At 36.2% G+C, this 16,454-nt stretch overlaps 1 protein-coding gene across 1 annotated transcript in view; it reads left to right on the top strand.

Moving 5' to 3' along the window:
- The first annotated feature begins 4,166 nt into the window (after nt 1-4,166).
- Nucleotides 4,167-16,454, top strand: part of LOC148955774 (kelch-like protein 5) — a 101,154-nt gene continuing 88,866 nt past the window's right edge. Inside the window, exon 1 of the mRNA XM_089107907.1 lies at nt 4,167-4,282. The gene's annotated coding sequence lies outside the window, so the exon portion shown is untranslated. The remainder of the gene's footprint in view (nt 4,283-16,454) is intronic.

Genomic DNA, 16,454 nt, shown 5'->3' with positions numbered 1-16,454 from the left:
TTTCTATGGTTTAAGGATGAGTTCCCCACCCAAATCTTTATTAAACGGATGTTCCCATGGAAAGTGACATGGGACCAGAGGTTAACGCCCCCTTGAGGCAAATGAAAACATTAAAAGTGCAAATAAATTGGAAAATGAGAAGTATTTCTATTTAAATACCGGAGAAAACAAAGCTCCTGGTAACGCCTTCTTCCCCCTGCCTCCGGGACATTTCCAGGCTTTGATCGTGATTAACCTCTGCTTAAGGCTTTAAAACTGATTTCTTTGTTATCCGACCATTTATTTGTATGGACTACTTTTGATCATCAGCAATTGTACTTCTTATGGTTATGCAACATGTCGTTATCCATGTAAATATTAAAAAATAATTAGATGATATGAGTGCACATGGGTTTAATAAACAGCGAAGAGTGGTGTGGGTACAATGTGTAATTTATTTAATCCTTTTTATCAAGGCACTTTGTATAGAAAGAGTTGCTGTAGAAACTTCGAAATCTGCTCATTTGATTAGAAATTTAAAGTTCTAGGGCTGTTTGTAAAAGTCAAGAGTGATTGGAGGGCAACCACCCTCTCCCCAACGCTCATCATTTCCCCAAACACATCCAATCAAAGTTTTAGCCGTTTTTTACAGCTATAGTTGAAGGGTCGAGCAATTATGTCTTCGGTGATGTTAACCCCCCTCCCTACCCTTAGGGCAAGGGCTGTAAGCTTTACATTTCATCCATTGTTTAGTTACAAAATCTTTCAAGAATGGTGACGAAAGTAGATGTCTTAAAATTTTGACTGGATGTTTGTTTTGGAAAATGATGGTGTTGAGAGGGGGGCTGGTTGCCCTCGATTGATTTTAACTCTTATAAAGATCACTATAACTTCCAATGTTCAATCAAATAAGTCCTATCCAAAATTTATCTAACCGCCCATTCCATAAAACCTTATATGCCTTCGGAGCATAACTTACGACCTTTGCCCCCAGGTCCTGACAGGCTATATAAACCCGAAGGCACTTTAATATGATCCTTAGACTGTTTTGAATAAAATGGCTATATCAAAATTTTTATCGGATGCATTTGGGGAAAAGAAGACGTGGGGTGGGGCTAGTTGCCCTCCTATCACTTTTGACTCTTAAAAAGGGCACTCGGACTTCTGATTTCCAACTGAATGAGCCACATCCAAAGTTTATGCGACCAATCTTTCAATAAAAACCTTAAACGTTAACAATAGGCTTCTAATGTAATTTATAGCCCTTGCACTGAGAGCCATGGGGGAGGGGGTACTCATCCCCAAAGAAACAATTAAAGAACCTTTTAATATGCTTAAAAAAATGGCTATCTCAAAATTTTGATTGTATGTGTTTGGAGAAATGATAGGCGTATGAAACGAAGAGAAAAAAAGATATGATAAATGCAAAATAAAATCAAATAGATAAGAAAAAAACGAGTACTTTGTGAGCCAATAGCAAACTATGAAAGCAAAAACAAGCAAATATTTCGACAAGGACGTCCGCCAAATCATCGTCAGTGCTCAGAAAATTAAAGAAAAAATCTAACCTTTTGAAGCGAACACTACAAGAAGAGAAAAGACACTAAATCAAAAAACCAGTCAGAATAAATGAAAGATAATTCACCAATTGGGACTAGACGATTGAAGCAAAGAATGTTTGTCCAACCCAATTGGTAAATTGTCTTTCATTAATTTTGACTTTTTTTTTATTCAGTGTCTTTTCTCTTCTTGCAATGTACACTTCAAAAGGTTAGATTTTGTCTTTCTTTTAGCACTGAGGACGACTTGGCCGACGTCCTTGTCGAAATATATTTGCTTGTTCTCATTTTCATAGTTTACTACTGGCTGACAAAATCATCGTTTTTCTTATCTATTTGATTTTATTTTTCATTTATTATATCCTTTCTTCTTTTTGTTTCATACGTCATGTGTAGCCAGTGTGGTCTTAGAATGCATTTACGAAATGATGGGCAGGGGGGGACTGGTTTCCCTCTAATCACTTTCAACCATTAAAATAGAACAAGAACTTTCTATTTCCAATCCAAAGAGCCACCTCCAAAGCTTATGCGACCACCATTTTTATAAAAACCTTATATGCCTTCGGGGCATGACATACGACCTTTGCACTGAGGGCTCTGGGGTGCTTTATTATTCAAAGACCTAATTACTAGACTTATCAACTACGCTGAAAAAAAAATATTTATCTCAAAATTTTGATCGCATGTATTTGGGAAAATGATAGGTGTGGGGGGGCTGGTTGCCCTCCAATCACTTTTGACTATTAGAAAGGATAATAGAACCTGAAAGTGAAATTGTGCTGTCTAAATAAAGAGTAATGTGGGAACAATGTGTTTTTTTTGTTCTTTTTCTTTCTTCTTTTTTTTAAGACCAGAGAACTTCGTTTAGAAGGATTTGTCGCAAAAACTTCTAAAGACGCTCATTCGATTGGAAATCTTAGAAAAATTCTCTATCATCAAACACCAAAAATTCTTAACATTTTTCTACATAACCGCATCGATACTCAATTTTAAAAACTTGTCCTTTATCTCCAAATTCCCCACATTCAAACACAAATTTTGCCCAAAGTCATTTTTTGTTAAAGTAAATCTGCAAACTTGACAGAAAATATAAATCCCAGACTTAAAATCTAGTCACAATTCCTAGCAGGAAGTACGGATTTTTTTTATATTCGTGAATTTATTTTTTATTGCCTTAAGTTATGTTCTATAGCGCAACTTTTAGCGTAAGAGATAGGATGATGAATTTTCCAAAATTTTAAAACTTTGCTTCGATACAAGCCAGAAAAATAAAAGAAGAAAAGATGAAGAGATGTGATTTTTGGGAAACAAATTTTTGGCAAAAGAAGTTGTTATTGAAATCTTGAGATCTTTTGCTTACGGAGTTCTTCTTGTCGCATCCTCGCTACCTAACAGATAAAAAAAAAGCTAAAATCGATAAAAGAAGAGAAATAATATCTACTGATTGATGAAAATAATGACTTTCTTGTAGAAAATACTAATCCAAAACGTTGAAATGAGCATTCAAGAGCAATTCAGATAAACATAATCTTGATCATAAATAAGGTTTGCCCATGTTGTTTCCAAATCCTTTTAAATCCTTCACATTCTAACATTTCAGTTATTTTTTCAGGTTCGTGTTTCAGTCAGACATATTTGAATGTGTAGACTTGTTGCATCCGGCAAAGGCAATTGATTCCTCATCTATTCCTTTGCCGCTACAGTTTTTGAAAGTGTACAAACTACCAAAATGGAATTCACGGAATGTTGCTGATAAGTGGCGAATAATGCTTGCAAATGATTTTCCCACAAAGTGAAATGGTTGAGATTTAGCTTTTAGTAGCTGACACAAAATCAATACCTGGTGCTTTTCGTTTTTCTCATGTTTCAAATTTTGTGCGTTACAGATTAAGCTTGCCCTTTTCAAATATAATTATCAAGCGCATTTTTAAAATTGTAAAAAATGTGAAGACGGACATAAGAAATAGTCCGAAAACTGTCACTTTGAGATCTATACAACAGGTTAAAATGGGCTAGGGGCTCGGTCGTTGTTTTCTGAAAAGAGTTTTCTTAAATAAATTAAAGAACCCAAACCGTCAGCTACAGGCGATGAATGTGATAACTATTTTTTTTCCGCATTCATATCTTATGAGTACCCGCTGTCTATGTTCTCTTGTTGTTCCAAAGAGAATAAGTGAGTGTGAATTTTTTCTAGCGCTGAAATCTCGAAAATGACAGTCAGCTAGACTCTGAGCTGTGTGATTACAGGACATGGTTTAATGCCCGTGCCACATTGTAGTCACACTTGTCGATAAAATCAAAATTGCGCACGACTACAGCGCCAATTACGTTCGCCGTTCGTGATTTCTCGAGTTTAACAGAAATTCAACTTTCAAAATAAATTTCTTGACTGACCAATCAGAGTCAAGGGTTAAGGCATACTTTTTGAAACTAGAAAAGATGGAAACTTAGAACAGCGGTTTTTCTATCTAGGAGAGGAATCCGACAAAATCTAAACGGCTTGCACTTGCGAGGAAAAATGAAGAATTTTTTCCAGTTACGCCAGGATTTTTACAGTATTCTTGACATATATTCCATTTTCTGGTGTGAAAGCACTGACTATGGATAGCTAGAACTGCGCGCAGAACATGTTTATGAAGAAATCAATGCGAAATTTAGGATCAAGCTGAAGAAAACGGCCAAAATTGTGAAACTGACATAGGCCTAGCTTATCCCAATTGACACCAGCTAGGCTATTGGATTAGGTTAGATAAATATCTTTTAACCCTACGCTCGAGAAATTCATTTTCTTGTTCAAACTGTATTTAAAATAGCATAATATTATTTTTATTCTATAATTAGGTTATTGCTTTTGCAATAGCCTAGGCCTAAGTTTTGTTAAGTACAGGGCTGATTAGACAGGAAAGAACTATTGGTCAATATATACCAAATCATATTATTGAGTTTCAAATAAAGTGAATACACCATTTGATGCCTTTTTTTATGCTGATTACGAATATAATAGGCCTAAGCATTTCTATTGGAAATGAATTTCAGCCCCCCCTATATACACTATACCTAACCCTGAATTGGCATATATAGGGGGGGGGGCTGAAATTCATATCCGATAGAAATGCTTATTATAGCCTATTCATAATCAGCATAAAAAAAGGCATCAAATGGTGTATTCACTTTAGTCCTAACTCTTGGCCTGATTATAATATGGCCTGGAATTATGGCCTGATTATAACTCTTGGCCTGGAATAATATGATTTGGTATATATTGACCAAACTATTGGGCCTGATTAGTAAAACAAGAAAAGTTGGTAAATTTTTAGGCCTACTAAATCATATTATTGGGTTTCAAGTAAAGTGAATATACCATTTGATGCCTTTTTTATGCTGATTAAAAATATAACAATCATTTCTATCAGAAATTAATTTTAGCCCCCCCCCTATGTCAATTCAGGATATATATTGGCACATGGGGGTGGGCTTAGGTTAGGTTAGGGGGGGTGCTGAAATTCATTTCCAATAGAAATGATTATTAGCCTATATTTGTAACCAGCATAAAAAAGTCATTGAATGGTGTATTCACTTTATTCTTAACTGAATAATATGATTTGGTAAAAATTTACCAAAAAGTTTGCCTGGTCAGGTTCCTCTTTAGTTAACTAAATTAACATCATTCTGTGATAAACATAGAAAGTATGGGAATAAGTGGAACAATGCAAAAGAAAGCTAATCTGATCCAAGTTAGAAGTTGGAATGTCCTTAGCCTCCCTGTATTTTAAGAAAGGTGTTATGGTTTTGAAATATATGTTGCTAAAATATTATGGTTTTGAAATATATGTTGCTAAAATATGTTGCTAAATATTGCTTAAAAATAAATATTATAAAAAAATATGCCTTTTTTATACTCTTTCCAAATATAATAATGATTTTTGTTGGAAATGAACTTTACCCCCACCCCTATTTATACCAATTCAGGGTATATATTTGCACATTAGGGGGTGAGGATAAATTGAGAGGTAAGATTAAACTCCCCCCCCCCCCCACCCCCCTAATGTGCAAACATATACCCTGAATTGGTAGGCCTATATATAGGGGTGGGGGCTAAAATTCACTTCCAACAAAAATGATTATTATATTCATAAAGAGCATAAAAAAAGGCATCAAGTGGTATATTCACTTTATTTGTAAGTCAATAATATGATTTGGTAAAAATTTACCATAAAGTGAACATACTACTCAATGCCTTTTTTATGCTCTTTAAGAGTATAATAATCCTTTTTGTCAGAAATGAATTTTACCCCCAACCCTATATGTATAGGACTTCACCCTTTGACTACTAGAAAAATTTTATTTTATAAGCTTATATAGAATGGTACTATCCAACCTGCTTAAAATTAAAAACATTTTAGTCATCTAGTTGGAAAATTTGGCTCATCTGTATAGGAGAAATCTATATTTGCCAATTAGTTGACAATAAATGTTGCCCTAGCTAAACTTTCATTTTCCAACTAGTTGACTAATAACTTCTTCTCAGCAAAACTTAATTTTTTCAACTAGTTGACTAATAACTTCTCCCCAGCAACACTTAAATTTGCCAACTAGTTGACAATAAATATTTCCCCAGTAAAACTTTCATTTTCGAACTAGTTGACTAATAACTTCTCCCCGGAAAAACTTAATTTTTCCAACTAGTTGACTAATAACTTCTCCCCAGCAATACTTAAATTTGTCAACTAGTTGACAATAAATGTTGCCCCAGGAAAACTCTCATTTTCCAACTAGTTGACTAATAACTTCTCCCCAGAAAAAACTTCATTTTTCCAGTTAGTTGACTAATAACTTCTCCTCAGCAAAATTTAATTTTGCAAACTAGCTGGAAACAAACATTGCCCCAGAAAACAGTTCATTTTCTAACTAGTTGACTAGTAACTTTTCCCCAGCAAAACTTAATTTTGCCAAGTAGCTGGAAATAAACATTGTCCCAGAAAAGAATTCATTTTCCACTAGTAACTTCTTCCCTTGCAGGATGTTCCCATTTCCTTTAAGTCTTTCTTTATGACATCCTCTCACTCCAGACCAGGACAAACTGCTTTTCTTTTAGCCCTAGACAGTTGGCCAAAAAGGCAAATCTTTGGTAATGTGTCATCCTTCATCTGCAGAATGTGCCCTAGCCAGCTCAACCCTTTGTTCATGATAGCCTTGGAAAGTAGGATTGAACCACATTTCTTGTACAGCCTACTGTTTGAAATATGGTCAGTCAGCCGGATACCCAGGACAATCTGTAGGCAATTTCTATCTAAAACATCTAGCATATTGTCATCCACTTTTATGGACTTTTCTTTTAGATTTGTATATATTGATGGGATCATCAGGGAGGGATGGTTGCTTTGTTGTCAGGATAACAACTAATATATTAAAAAAGAGCTTGAAATAAGAACATTGTTATTCTTAGTTTATTAGCCTACCATGTTTTTTGAGAAGTGCTGCTAAACTGAAATTTTACCATTATTTGGAAATTTAACTAATTTACCATTCTATTCTTAGAGATGAGTGCACTCACCATTTGAAGTAGCCCAGCCTATAATAAATAGGCCAGGGTTAAAGCCTATTGAAAAAGGGGATTCTACCCTTTGACTATTGGAAAAAATTACTTTATAAACTTATATAGAATGTTACTATCCAATCTCCTTCTAACATCATTTTTATACAATCCTAAAAATTGCTTATCCCAGATTTCCCTCTCAATCACTTGGACTATCTGTCTTGTCTTTTTCTACAATTAGCCATGTCTTGATGCCTACTGCAAAATACTTGATTTTTAATTCATGTGTTGCTTGAAACAAAGATTGCTGCAGAAAATAATTCATTTTCCAACTAGTTGACTTGTAGCTTCTTCCCATCAAAACTTTATTTTTCCAACTAGTTGACTAATAACTTCTCCCCAGCAACACTTGATTTTGCCAACTAGTTGGAAACAAATATTGCCCCAGAAAACAATTCATTTTCCAACTAGTTGACTAATAACTTCTCCCCAGCATCACTTAAATTTGCCAACCAGTTGACAATAAATGTTGCCCCAGCAAAAGTTTCATTTTTTAACTAGTTGACTAATAACTTCTCCCCAGCAAAACTTAATTTTGCCAACTAGCTGGGAACAAACATTACCCCAGAAAACGATTCATTTTTGAATTAGTAACTTCTCCCCTCTAGGGAAGTTCCCATTTCCTTTAAATCTTTCTTTATTACATCCTCTCACCCAGACAAGGACAACTTGCTTTCCTTTTAGCCCTAGACAGTTGGCCAAAAAAGAAAACCTTTGGCAATTTGTCATCCTTCATCTGCAGGTTCCCTAGCCATCTCAACCTTTCTTTCATTGTAGCCTTAGAAAGCAGGATTTAACCACATTTTTTGTACAGCCTACAGTTGGAAACATGGTCAGTCACATGGGTACCCAGAACAATCTGTAGGCAATTTCTCTGGAAAACATCTAGCAAATTGTCATCCACTTTTTGGAATTTTCTTTTAGTTTTGTATATACTGATGGAATCATCAGGGAGGGAGGGTTGCTTTGTTGTCTGGATAACAACTAATATATTGAAAAAGAGCATGAAATAAGAACATTGTTATTTTTATTTTATTAGCCTACCATGTTTTTTTAGAAGTGCTGCTAAACTGAAATTTTGCAATATTTGGAAATTTGAGTAATTTACCCTTCTATTCTTAGAGATGTATGCACTCACAGTTTCAAGTAGCCTGTCCTATAATAAATAGGCCAGGGTGAAAGCCTATTGAAAAACTGAAGTTTTGTTGGGGAGAAATTACTAGTCAACTAGTTGGAAACGAATTGTTTTCTGAGGCAATATTTGTTTCCAGCTATTTGGCAAATTTAAGTGTTGCTGGGGAGAAGTTATTAGTCAACTAGATGGGAAATAAATTGTTTTCTGGGGCAATGTTTCTTTCCAGCTAGTTGGCAAAATTAAGTATTGCTGGGGATAAGTTATTAGTCAACAAGTTGGAAAATGAATTGTTTTCTGGGGCAATGTTTCTTTCCAGCTAGTTGGCAAAATTAAGTGTTGCTGGGGAGAAGTTATTAGTCAACTTGTTGGAAAATAAAAGTTTTGATGGGGAAATGTTTCTTGTCAACTAGTTGACAAATATAGATTTCTCCTGTAGGGATGGGCAAAAATTTCCAACTAGATGGCAAAATATTTTTAATTATAAGGAGATTGGATAGTACAATTTTATATAAGCTTATAAACTAATTTTTTTCCAATAGTCAAAGAGTGGATATCCTATATGTACCAATTCAGGGTATGGTAAAATTCTACTTTAGCTACTTTTGGCAATCTTGGAAAGGGGCTAGGTTATGAAAATGAAACTTTCAGGGATGGGTCTACAGGCTAGAGTATGTCTCAGGAAGGTATTTTAAAGTACCTACCTCCACTCCTCCCTCTAGAGGGTCCTGACCTTTGATGACCTTAAAATCTGTGTGTTATAAAAGTGAAACCTTGCAAAATAGATCTTCTGCTTGAATGAAGTACAACAAAATTGTTTTCAGCTTCACAAATTTAATCAATCCCAATTATAAGGTTTTAAAGATATGCAAATACATTTCCTAAATTTTGAAAAAAAACATTGATATGGATTAAAATTCTACTCAAATAACACAAATTGCATTTTCATAACTAAAGCAAGAAAAAAAAGAAACTGATAACCAAAAATTAAGGTAAAATGATGTTTTGTGGAAATTCCAATGGGTCAAAATGTCATGTAGGCAAATTTCAGGACCCTCTAGAGAGAGAAGGAGTGGAGGTAGGTACTTCTAAATCCCTTCCTGGGATATATATTTAGCCTGTAGACCCATCCCTGAAAGTTTCATTTTCCTAACCCAACCCAAATGTAGCTAAAGTAGAATTTTACCCTCTCATAGCCTACCCTGTAAGACTAGCTATACTGAAGCTCTCAATGCTTGTAGACTATACAGGAAAAGAAGAGGTGATGCCATTCTAACCTAAAAACCTATGAAAGCCAACACTCCCCACCTAAGCATTGATTCCTGTTGTTAGTCCTAACTTTAGTGCTAGAGGCCATTGGCAGAAACTTTTAAACAATCTACCTGAACTGGAGGCATTTCGGTATTTTCATCAAGAATTAATGGTAAATCTATACTTTTTCATATGATGTAGCAGGGAAAAAAGTGAATAGTCTACCCTTGATGACTTATTTATGCTCTTTCCAAATATGGGCCAGGTTAATAATTGCTTCTGGGGCAAGGTCTTTTTTTAGCCATTATTGGAGCCCAAGAGGTAACTTGTTACCTTGTCTGTAGTTTTTAGACTATGATGTAAATAAAAAATAAAAAAAATGAAAACTGATAAGATATAGAAATTATTGGTACTTGTGTGTTATATAATTGGGGAGATAGGGGCAAAACCACACAGGGACAACTCTGTATGTTTGACCTCTTGTCTAAAGTTTTTGAGCTAATCCATTCTAGAACCCCACCTGAGAACTATTGACCTATTAGCCTAACCTCAGTTGTGGCCAAACTTATTGAAGGGATAGTCAATGATGCAATTATAGTGCATATGACCAAGAATGGCTTTCTTTTTGGTGGTCAGCATGGCTTCAGGAAAGGTATGTCTATCAAAACAAATCTTATACTAGCTTATGAATTTATAACTGATCTGCTGGAGCAGGGTTTCCTGGTCAATATGTTCCTACTGGATCAAGCTAAGGCCTTTAATTTTTGTAGAAAATTCAAAAATGGCTCATTTGATTGGAAATTTAAAGGACTAGCGGCCTTTTTAATAGTTGAAAGTGATTGCAGGGCAACTAACCCCCTTTCACACCTACCATTTCCCCAAACACATCCAATCAAAATTTTGAGACAACCATTTTATTCAACGTAGTTGAAAGTTCTGGAAACTAGGTCTTTGAGGATGACAACCCCCCACAGCCCTCATGGCAAAAGTTGTAAGTTATGCCCTGGGGGCATATAAGGTTTTTATAGAAAGCATTGTCGTAGAAACTTGTTGCAGATGAGGCATGTCTATCAAAACAAATCTTAAACTAGGTTATGAATTTATAACTGATCTGCTGGAGCAGGGTTTCCTGGTCAATATGTTCCTACTGGATCAAGCTAAGGCCTTTAATAAAATGTCTCAATGCTACCTGATGATCCAGCTGTCAGTATATCAGATAGACAATGATGTTGCCCAGTGGATTCAAAGCTTCTTATCCAACAGAACCTAGATTTTTGCTGTATATGACAAAGGGGTAACCTCTTCTACTCCACACCAGTTCATGTTAAGAGCAGTTTCCCCCAAGGGACCAAACTAGGCCCAACACTGTTTAACCTTTACATAAATGATGCTCCTGAGGGGGTCAAGAATGGCTTGGAACTGTATGCAGATGATTTGGTCCAGCAACCACTAAAGAAAATTGCTCTTCTCTGCAAGAAGATCTCTACAACCTCTGTCTTTGGGCAACAACCTGGACGCTTGAGTTCAACCCACACAAATGCAAAGTCCTTCATCTTGATCCAAACAATCCCTGTCATAGTTATCACATGATTGACTCTGCAGGTGTCAATATGCCCATTCAGAGTGCCAAGGAAGAGCATGATCTTGGGGTTTTAATTGACAATAAGCTTAAGTTTCATAGTAACTATTTGAACCTAGCAGCTAAGGTAAACAAGGTCCTTGGTTTGATCAAGCATTCAGTAACAAGTCGCCAACCAAGAGTTATCAAGAAGCTTTACACTGCTCTTGTTTATCCCCATCTTGAGTTTGGTATGTTGGTTGCCAACCCGCTTTAAGTGTGACATGGAGATTCTTGAGAAAGTCCAGCATATAGCAACCAAGCTCCCTTTTGCAAAAAAACAAATCTCCTACAAGCAACAACTAGAAAAGCTTGACCTACCTACCCTAATGTACAATAGAGAAAGAGGAGATTTCATCCTTGCATTTAAGATGATGACTGGTGACTCCATCAGTCCTGTTTTTGATCCCAATGAATATCTACAGGTTCTTCAACCTTAGTTGCTAGAAGATGCAATTTAAGGTTTTAAGGTAAAAGAGACAACTGAGAAAAGAGGTAAGGAATTTTGGTACTTGTGCATTATATGGTACACATGAAAGAAGTCAACTTTGGTTAATGCTAATGAAATATAATAAGATAGGATAAATATATAATAGTTCAGAAACAAATTTGGGCTATATATTTGCACATTAGGGGGGGGGGGGTAAAGCATAGCATTTATTAAATATGTAACCTAACCTAGGTACCTTTTTGCCCCCTAAACACCAAAAAACAACAGTTTAGATATTGTAAACACAAAGACAAACCACACTTTGCCATCGATTTATCTCTTGCAAATATCCATTTGACAGATTTCCATTAGTAGTTTCTTGTACAGTATATAGTGATATGTACCATAAAATGCACAAGTACCAAAGTTTTTATATGCTTGCTGGAAATCCTGACACATGTAGTCTTTTTCAAATATTTTATAAGTTATTGTAGCTCTTGTGCCATACGTTAGCAGGATGCAACCCCTGCTATTTGCATGGCAATTTTCATCAGTAAATATCAGGCCATTATCTACAAAGAAATAAATTTTTAAAATGGTATCAACATGGGGCAACTCTAGACACTTTTTTGGGGGTAATTCCAGACATTTTTTGTGGTACGCAGTTTGCCCCATACTGACAGAAGTTTTTTGTAACTTGGAAAATGGAACTGTGTGTAGCTGGAAGCAGAATATTGGTAAAATTGATAGTGTTCCTGTTGTGCTATAGAGGACCTGAAGTGATATATTTTTGGCTATCAAAGTTTATTTTCAACATTTTACAATGCTGACAAAACTAGAGACAGCATTTCAGACATAGATGATGTCATTTCAGACATAGATATACTGCTGAATGTTAAGCTGGATGATAAGTCTTTACATTGTAGAAGTATCTGTGAGTTTGAGACTGATGAAGAATTATCTTCTGGAAATTTTGTACTTGTAAGGTTTATGGTGGGAAAGAAGCAAAACTGCTGTTTACTATGTTTGTGAAATTGAAAAAATAAGTGGCAGAGTAGTAAAATAAACTTCCTGTGCCAGTCTGGTAGGAATTTCATCTTCCCTGAATGTGGGGATTGTGCAGAAACTGACTTTCAAGACATTATCATGAAGCTTCTTGCACTGGTTTCAGTAGCAGGAACTGAGCAAACAGCCAAAGCTCTTGTATTTGGCTGACATTTGGCCAAATTTCCCGTAACATAAATTTAATGCTGCATTTAACATGTGTATTATCTGAATCTATTATAAAAGTATTAATTAACAGAATTCCAGAAATGCCCCAGGTGTGTCTGAAATCACCCCCTGGTTGGGGCAACTTTGGACACTTGAACAGGTCACACGTTTTTGCGTCTCTCCAAGAAACAACTTGATGGATGTCATTGAAAAAAATCACCAAGAAAAGTGAATAATTGAGTTATATATTTGCGTAAAAAGTAAGTTAGAAATTCACCTTGTAGGGGGTCAAAATCCTCAAAATGTACAGTTTCACCCCTCTCTCCCCTACACGCTCAAGAAATGAAGTTTGGTGAATGCAAATGAAATAAAACAAAATAAGATGAAAATATGATACTTAAATAACAAAATTATGAAAACTACAATAAAGAATTATGGAAGGGCGGCTGCCCAAAGTACATTATATTAAATGTGTAACTTAAACTAACCTAACCAAAATACCAAGTAAATATTTAATTAAAATATAACTACAATGTATTTTCCCAGCAAGCCAAAGCTAATTGTCTGGTATAAACACTGTGAAAACTGGGTATTGTCTCATGTTTGTGATACAATTTCTTGAGTGTGTATTATATAACACATAAGTACCAAAATACACATAAGTGCAGGGCACTTCGTATGAAAGAAGTTGTCATAGAAACATCGAAAAGGGCTCATTTGATTGGAAATTGGAATGGCTAGTGCCCTTTTTAATAGTCAAAAGTGATTGGAAGGCAACTAACACCTCTTCGACGCCCCCCATTTCCCCAGACACATCCAATCAAAATTTTGAGATAGCCACTTTGTAGTTGTTTTCCAGATAGAAATTATGTTTTTGAGGATGACACCCCCCCACAGCCCTCAGGACAAGGGTTGTAAGTTATACCCTGGGGGCATATAAGGTATATATAGAAAGCATTGTCATAGAAAATTCAAAAAATGCTCATTCGATTGGAGATTCAAAGGGCTAGTGCCCTTTTTATAGTTGAAAGTGATTGGAGGGAAACTAACCCCCCTCTCACACCTACCTTTTCCCCAAACACATCCAATCAAAATTTTGAGATAGCCATTTTGTTCAACGTAGTTGAAAGTTCTTGAAACTAGATCTTTGAGGATGACAACCACCCCCCCCCCACAGCCCTCAGGGGTTGCAAGTTATGCCCTGAGGGCATATAAGGTTTTTATAGAAAGTGTTGTCGTAGAAACTTCAAAAAGGGTTCACTTAATTGGAAATTGAAATGGCTAGTGCCCTTTTTAATAATCAAAAGTGATTGGAGGGTAACTAACACCCCTTCCACGCCCACCATTTCCCCAAACACATCCTGTCAAAATTTTGAGATTGGCATTTTGTTCAACATAGTTGAAAGGTCTGGAAATTATATCTATGGGCAGGACACTCCCCCCACAGTCTTCAGGGCAAGGTTTGTAAGTTATGCCCCGGGGGCATATAAGTTTTTTTTTATAGAAAGTGTTGTTGTACAAACTTGAAAAAGGGCTCATTCCATTGAAAATTCAAAGGGCTAGTGCCTTTTTTAATAGTTGAAATTAATTGGAGGGCAACTAACCTCCCCTCCCGCCCACCATTCCCCCAAACTCATGCAATCAAAATTTTGATATATCCATTTTGTTCAACATAGTTGAAAATTTTGGAAATTAGGTCTTTGAGGATGATAACCCCTTTAGAACCCTCAGGGCAAGGGTTGTAAGTTATGCCCTGAGGGCATATAAGGTTTTATAGAAAGTGTTGTTGAAGAAACTTTGACAAAAGCTCATTTGATTGGAAATTAAAAGGGCTAGTGCCCTTTTTAATAGTCAAAAGTGATTGGAGAGCAACTAACCCCCCCCCCCTCTCACCGCCACCATTTTCCCAAATACTTCCAATCAAAATTTTGAGATAGGTATTTTGTTCAATGTAGTTGAAAATTCTGGATTTTATGTCTTTAAGCATGATAAACCCCCCAAACCCCTCGGGGCAAGGGTTGTAAGTTATGCCCTGGGGCATATAAGGTTTTTATAGACAGTGTTTATGTAGAAAATTCAAAAATGGCTCATTTGATTGGAAATTTAAAGGACTAGCGGCCTTTTTAATAGTTGAAAGTGATTGCAGGGCAACTAACCCCCTTTCACACCTACCATTTCCCCAAACACATCCAATCAAAATTTTGAGACAACCATTTTATTCAACGTAGTTGAAAGTTCTGGAAACTAGGTCTTTGAGGATGACAACCCCCCACAGCCCTCATGGTAAGAGTTGTAAGTTATGCCCTGGGGGCATATAGGGTTTTTATAGAAAACATTGTTGTAGAAACTTCAAAAAGGGCTCATTTGATTGGAAGTTGAAATAGCCAGTGGCCTTTTTAATAGTTAAAAGGGATTGAAGGGCAACTAACAACCCTTTCACGCTCACTATTTACCTAAACACATCTTGTCAAAATTTTGAGATAGCCATTTTGTTCAAAGCAGTTGAAAGGCCCAGAAATTATATCTTTGAGCAGGATAATCCCCCCACAGTCTTCAGGGCAAGGTTTGTAAGTTATGCCCTGGGGGCATATAAGGTTTTTTATAGAAAGTGGTGTTGTAAAAACTTGAAAAAGGGCTCATTCCATTGAAAATTTAAAGGGCTAGTGCCCTTTTTAATAGTTGAAAGTAATTAGAGGGCAACTAACCTCCTCTCACGCCCACCATTCCCCCAAACTCATGCAATCAAAATTTTGATATATCCATTTTGTTCAACATAGTTGAAAGTTTTGGATTTAGGTCTTTGAGGATGATAACCCCTTTAGAACCCTCAGTGCAAGGGTTGTAAATTATGCCCTGAGGGCATATAAGGTTTTATAGAAAGTGTTGTTGAAGAAACTTCGACAAAAGCTCATTTGATTGGAAATTGAAATGGTTAGTGCCCTGTTTAATTGTCAAAAGTGATTGGAGAGCAACTTACCCCCCCCCCTCTCACGGCCACCATTTTCCCAAACACTTCCAATCAAAATTTTGAGATAGGTATTTTGTTCAATGTAGTTGGAAATTCTGGAAATTAGGTCTTTGAGCATGATAAACCACCCAAACCCCTTGGGGCAAGGATTGTAAGTTATGCCCTGGGGGCGTATAAGGTTTTTATGTAGTGTTTTTGTAGAAACTTGAAAAAGGGCTCATTCGATTGGAAATTGAAAGGGCTAGTGGCCTTTTAAAAAGTTGAAAGTGCATGGAGAGCTAATAACGCTCCTCTCACGCCCACCTTTTCCCAAGACGCATCTAATCAAAATTTTGAGATAGCCATTTTGTTCAACGTAGTTGAAAGTTCTGTAAATTAGGTCTTTTAGGATGACAACCCCCCACAGCCCTCAGGGGAAGGGTTATAATTTAAGCCCAGGGGTCTTATAGAGTTTTTTTTATAGAAAGCATTGTTGTAGAAACTTCAAAAATAGCTCATTTGATTGGAAATTGAAATGGCTAGTGCCCTTTTTAATAGTCAAAAGTGATTGGAGGGCAACTAACAACCCTTTCACGCCCACCATTTCCCCAAACACATCTTGTCAAAATTTTGAGATAGCCATTTTGTTCAAAGCAGTTGAAAGGCCCAGAAATTATATCTTTGAGCAGGATAATCCCCCCACAGTCGTCAGGGCAAGGTTTGTAAGTTA

This window comes from Artemia sp. Qi Xiang Cuo, chromosome 2 (assembly GCF_049724085.1).
Source record: "Artemia sp. Qi Xiang Cuo chromosome 2, ASM4972408v1, whole genome shotgun sequence".
Taxonomy (NCBI): domain Eukaryota; kingdom Metazoa; phylum Arthropoda; class Branchiopoda; order Anostraca; family Artemiidae; genus Artemia; species Artemia sp. Qi Xiang Cuo.
The sequence above is the reverse complement of the archived record's forward strand: the minus strand, read 5'-3'. Positions and strand labels throughout refer to the sequence as shown.